This window comes from Botryllus schlosseri, chromosome 8 (assembly GCF_051294905.1).
Source record: "Botryllus schlosseri isolate E-star chromosome 8, Bs_hap1, whole genome shotgun sequence".
Taxonomy (NCBI): Eukaryota; Metazoa; Chordata; class Ascidiacea; order Stolidobranchia; family Styelidae; genus Botryllus; species Botryllus schlosseri.
In genome coordinates, this window is record NC_137243.1 from 22,138,013 (window position 1) to 22,144,493 (window position 6,481).

The window sequence follows — 6,481 nt, forward strand, 5'->3', positions numbered from 1 at the left end:
AATCATATTCTTGCTGCCCCTCTTTATCCACTGGCCTTCACTATCGATGTAGCCTAAGCTGCGTATAAAAGGGGAGTATACCTGAGCCGTCAATAACGGCGATACTCACTGAGTTAGCCGCGAAGCTGAACGTACTCACTACCAGTGTTCTCACTTTATATGTACGGATACAGGTAATATTTAAAGACATCTATTTTTCATCTTTTGATATGTTTATGCTACTGATTGCCAGAACCCGATTTAGATATTCTGGCTGCCTGAAGAATACAGTGCGAATTACTACTAGAATCCGGTTGCCTGAAGAATACAGTGCGAATTACTACTAGAATTCGGTATTGTTGTTGTTGTTTATTAAACATAAATAATGGCGCTTATCGCCTGACGGCCTTTTGCGCCACGGACAATAACATTATACATGAATAATGGCGGAAATGGAATGAATTGGATGCACCCAGATCATAACAGGCGGTATCACAAGGACACGAGGGTAGAACAAAAACACGAGGGTAAGGCGGTTGCACAAGAAAACAAATCAATTATCGGAATAGCATGATAAACTCAAGTTTCAAATTGTGGTTGCACGATAACACAAATTCAACAACATAAGGCGTTATTCGAGGATTCAGGAGTAAATCGGTAATACAAAAATTCACTTTTAATTGCGCACATTTATCTATAAGAAATTTACGGTGAAAAGCATATTTTGGACAACATATTAAAGAGTGTTCGACGGTTTCGGGGTATTGGCAGTAACTACACTGTAAAAAATCTGGTAGATTTACTGGGAAATCTCTGTAAATTTTGCCACGAATTACCGGTCGCAGCCAATTACTGTGCGTAGCTTGTAATTTTACATTTTGATATGTAATATTACCTTAATATAGCTGTAAAGTAAGTTACCAGAATTTCTTCGCAAAATTACTGACAGTTACTCGTTACTGCAGTTTACCGGGCTATTGGCAAGATTGATTAGCTTCAAAATCGCTGCAGCCAATGTATACGTAGAACTGAATGTTACTGATATATCATTCTAGAGGTGATTTGACCTGATTGAACCTCGTTTGCGAGACTGGGGTCTGTCATACCGATATTGTGGGCCCTAGTATCAATTTAAGCTTAGTAGGCTACAAGAAATAACTGACCATCGTAGCTAATGTGGTACACCGTAGCCATATTATATTATAAGGCAATGGCTGTACGTGTACGGCCAGTCTCGCTGGTTTCATTCGTTGTCACGGATAAGACTGATAAGTTAGAAAATTAGTTCAGGATGTATAATATTGCTCGGGGAAACTAGAAATATCAGCACCGAATGCTCAGCTGACCATTTGTTAATGGCGGACAAGGCGACCTGTAAGGTTACATTAGGCGACTGCTTTTTCTGAGATTCGCAGTAAACAACCAACGCACAACTGTGACATCACAAGCAGCGTCTGGTTAAGTAAGTACAGTAAGTAGTGAACAACACATGGAATAAATATCAATTTATACGAAATTAGATGAAAAAAAGGACTATATGCAATAATAAATGTTTCTGTATGGAAAAAACGACCCAGATCAAACATTATAACGTGGCCAGTAAATATTATTGGTGTCATATGTGTCAGCGGATGAATACCATTTATTTTGAAATCGTTCGAGTGTCGTCTGGCTCTGGCCAGTGGCCATTAGTGAGATTTGAGCAAAGGGTGGAGCGAAGCTTGTTGTGCTTGAAGAAAGTGGACACGATCGTTGAAGATTCCTAGGAATGCTGAATGGAATACGCATCTTAAAAGGTAATACAGTACTACATAGTATTTGTTACCGTGAATATCTGACTCTGCACACCAGCCCTTGATGACTTAGATTTCATGATTGATATATTTCATTCGCCGCATTCTCTGCTCTATTTTGGGATATTTGTCGACTTATATAGTGACCACATACTCCGCCGCGGAGGAGTTGAAACTGTTGGCTTGGTAATGTCATTTTCGGGCCGTAGCATAGAGATGTTTTCATCCACTGCTGGATTTGTTTGCCACACATGCCACCTTAAATTAGGAACCTGTTGCTTCAATACAGAGATAAAGTAAGTCATGAATCTCTGCTATGTCATGTAAAAGGCGGAGCCGTCATCACACAATGTGCCAGTACCGGTACTTCAAAACATGTTATATTTTTGTTAGCCTATTTGTCTTAGTCTTTATAATGTCTTGTCCACTGTCCAGGTTAGGAACTTTGCTTTATATAGCGACTTACGCATGAATTCTTTTTAGTGGAACTGCAAGATACTAGTTACACAGAAGGAATGAGAACGCGAAAAAGAAACAATTGGAAGTTTGGCCGGTGGTGGAATTAATTCACGTTTTCTTGAGACCACTCGTGTTACTGCATGTCTCATAAAGAAGAATTAGACCTCCAGCAGCAATATTTTTCCATCGATAACCACTTCATCGTGATATCATGAATTAATATACAGTTTGTTCCAATGTCGTTTTGGGGATGTGAAGAAAATGTTGCGATATTTTTGCATCGGGTGGCTTTGCGATAGGTATGGATGTACGTGAATTTACAAGCTGGTATGTAATCCTGATTTACAGGGACAGCATGTAGGTTGGTAGGCGGTTAAATGACAGTCTCGATCGCAAATGTACAGGAGAACATGTAGATTGGATATACCGGAGGTGACAGTAACATTACAGTCTGGCGTGTAAAGTGAGATTACCGGACGAGTGTAAGTTAAATTTACATTGACTAACGGTAATGTTAGATTACCACGAAATGTCTGGCTACCGTGCTTCCAAACATTTCGCGGTAAATCGAGGTTTTTATTTTTTACAGTGTACAATATGGAGATTCAACTATTCCAATTTTAAACAAATGGGCGTTCAATCGGCAATGTCCAGACTTCAAACGAAACATGATGCCATCTATAAGGCGGTTTCCACAAGTAGGGGGAGAATCACAAACCGAGGATTTCAAGGATTTATATTGACATCCTTTTTCGGATATACGGTATTCCTGATCCCATAACGTCATGCAGTGACGACGTACGACACGGCGAGCTTCTTGTTCCGAGAGCATCGGCAAATCTCGTTAATTCGGCGTGGAGTCGGAAACGGTTTTGGCCAGTCCGTCCGCTTTTTCATTGCCGTGAATCCCTACATGACCAGGGATCCAGAGGAATGACACGCTGACTTCACGTTGTCTGAGTTGCTCGATAGAGGACAAAATCTCATATACGAGCCTATGAACAGGATACAAGTTGGAATTACTAATGCAAGCAAGAGCACTTGAACAGTCTGACAAAATGAGAAATTTGTTTGCCGAGGATCGGTTTCTGGATATCCAGCTCAGTGCTTGGTCGATCGCTAGGAGCTCCGTCGACAGGACCGAATGATCCACTGAACAGGCCTCAGATGCTGCCACATCAAGTGACGGGACGCAAAAAGCCACTCCCCCTCCAACTAGAGATTTAGACCTGTCCGTATATATAAGCACGTGTTCATCGTAATGGTCGGCAACATGACTCAAACAAATCTGGTTATAGGCTCCGAAAACGTCTATTGAAGTCCTCTCTGCGAGTAGACACAAATCCACACTTGGTTGAGGCAACAACCAAAGTGGAGACAAGGGTAGCCGGTATCTGTCCAATCTGAAACCATTGAATAGCGATGATTTAGTATAAGTGTTGAACGTTTGAAAGCTTGGATTAACGAAGCTGTCAATATCGTGCCAGGATTCCTCAATAATTTTGCAAGTGAAAGAGTTGTTCGGATCCTGGTTCAAGAGGTGACAGCGGTAAGTCATAGAAATACACTTGTGCCGCAGATGTAACGGCATTTCCCCACATTCGACTTGAAGTACACAGATCGGGGTACTCTTCATGGCATTGGTACAGATCAGAGATGAGCATGGATTAGGATCAGGTTTTGAAAAAACAGGATTTGTGAAATTTTGTCGGATTTGGATTGGATTTGGATTAGACATTTTTTTCAGAACGGATTAAGATTTGGATTGGATTTACCTATTTTCTGGGAGATTGAAATGTCGTGTGGCGAATGGCGACAAACTTTATTCAGATCAGTTATTAATGTACTTATGGTTACTAAGTTATCTTGAATCAAGTGAATCGTTGGTTGTGAAAGAAAATTTTCGAATCCCTCCATTGTATAAATTAGTATTTTTTCTGAATTTCCAGTTGGAATCGGATTAGGATTGGACATGGACTTGAATAAGAAAAAGTTATGGATTAGAATTTGGATTTGGATTTCAAGGTTCGGATTTGGATTGGATTAGGACATAGAAATTTCAAATTCGCTCATCTCTGGTACAGATACGCAAGGCTGTGCTCTGTATGTCTGGATCTTCTTCAGGTGGGTAGCGGGCGCAAAGAAGTATGCCGGCATTCCGTACTCGATGATGGAGCGAACGAGGGATCGGTAGATACACAGGAGACTCTTTTTACTAGCTCCACAACTTGTGCCAGTGAGAGCTCTTAACAGATTTAGTCTTTTGTTACATTTAGAAGAAATGTAGTCGATATGTGCTTTGTACGATAGCCTCTTGTCAAAAACGACGCCGAGATATTTGAATGTTTCCACAAACGGTATATTTGAACCATCGAGTTGGAGAACCAGAGGAGGAATTTTTCTTTTATGTGTAAATAACATTGCGACGGTTTTGGATTTAGACAAGAGCATGCCCCACTTGTCACACCATTCTTGTATAGAGTCCAGGGAACGCTGAATGGACGGAAGTAGATTTGGGATAGAGAGACTGCAGTCCCAAAGCAAGTGGTCGTCGGCGAAGAGTGCATGGGAGGTGTTGACCTACAACGGTAGGTCGGACATCATGACTGCAAAGAGCAAAGGACTGATGACACTACCTTGTGGCAGGCCATTTTTTAATTCACGAACGTCAGATAGTGAACTACCGACTCGAACTTGAAAAGATCGGTGTGACAAAAAATTCCCTATCCAAATCAGCGTTTGCCCTTTTATCCCAAGCTCCGTTAGTTTGAACAAAAGACCATTGCGCCAGACCATATCATACGCGGATTGGATGTCTAAAAAGTCTGCAATCACGGAATACCGATTGTTTACCGCTTTATACACTGTATCATGAAATTGCATGATGTTATCCAAAGCGCTACGTCCATGACGAAACCCAGACTGAACGGCGTTGAGAAGGGAGTTCGATTCCAAGTGCCATCTCAAGCGCCTCGTTACTATAACTTCCATTACTTTACATAAATGACTGGTCAGCGAAATGGGGCGATAGGATTTAGCCGCAGCCGGGTCTTTCTCACCTTTCAATATGGGGACAACAACGGAGTGTTTCCAGGAGTCGGGAAGAAAGCCATTTCTCCATGAAGAGTTGATCAAATGAAGTACATATGTTAGAGACTTGTCAGACAAGTACTTCAGCATGGGGTAATGCGACATCGTCCAAGCCCGGGCTGGTATTTCCTCGAGACGAAATGGCCGATTTCAGTTCGGCCATGGAAAAAGGGCGGTTGATGACATCATTGTTAGGTGCTGAGAGGCTGGTGATTCGGGAGGTTGTTTGATCCTCTATTGCTTCCCTCCTTGTTCGGAATGCTGACGTATAATTGCTGTCACTGCTAACCGACGAAAAGTGCAAGGCTAGAGCGTCAGGTTTCGACCTGTCGTCCCCACCAGTAACGACGCCACCGACAGTGATCGGAGGTATGGCAATATAGGAACGAACAGCAGAAAAAGAACGAACGACCTTCCAAACTTTGCAGTAATTACTGGAATCATTAAGACTAGAACAAAAGTTTTCCCAACTTTCCCTTTTGGCAGGAAGTATCATTTTCCGGCATTCCGACCGCAGGCGTTTGTATTGGATGACATCGTTTATGCAAAAACTTCGTTTCATTTTGAGGAAAGCAGCTCTCTTGCGTCTTACAGCCCTATCGCAAGACGCATTCCACCATGGCACAGAAGGTTTTCGGTTCGACAAATGAGACTTGGGAATTGATGAACGCGCCGCGTCTATTACACATTTTGAGAAAGTGCTGTTCAAAAAGTTTACATCTTGACAGTCGGTCGATTCCAAGCTACTGTCGATTTTTGTCTCAAAGGCCACCCAATCCGCTCTGCGAAAATTCCACGAGTTTTTTCTGCTTGTTTCATTCGAGAAGTTTTCTTTGAAAGTAGTTATTACAAGAAAGTGGTCGCTTCCCAGTAACCGATCCGTGACTTCGATTCGGCACTTCGAAGATACGTCAGCTGATGCGATAGATAAATCAAGTAGCGAGTAGCGGTTTATGGCGTTGGAGGCAATATTAATATGAGTTGGCGAGTTGCTATTCAACACAACCAGTCCATTTTGGTCGAAAGCGTCAAATAGGAGGCGGCCCCGTCGGTTATTTCCTTGGCCCCAAGAAAGATGGTGCGGGCGTTAAAATCCCCGAAAATTATTGAACGATGTGACAGCGATTCCAAGAAAACAAAAGCACTCTCTTCTGAGACTG